We start from the raw sequence: 254 nt of genomic DNA, 5'->3' as shown, positions 1-254 counted from the left end.
TTTTTGAATTAACAGATATCTCCACATAACAATAAAAGTGCAACTGTACAGATAAAAATGGCCATATTTACTGACCTGTTATCTCGACAGCTGTTCAAAATTTGAAAAGTTTCTAACAGTTTATTTTCAGTTCAGCTGCAATATTTTTCCCTGTTAAACCTTTGAAAGACCACAAGTCTGAAGCCAGACATTTTCATTTTGTTGTAATTCAATACACATTTATCAAAAAACATTGCTGGCTAGCACTGTCAAAC

Source organism: Emys orbicularis, chromosome 7 (genome assembly GCF_028017835.1).
Source record: "Emys orbicularis isolate rEmyOrb1 chromosome 7, rEmyOrb1.hap1, whole genome shotgun sequence".
Lineage (NCBI taxonomy): Eukaryota > Metazoa > Chordata > Testudines > Emydidae > Emys > Emys orbicularis.
The sequence above is the reverse complement of the archived record's forward strand: the minus strand, read 5'-3'. Positions refer to the sequence as shown.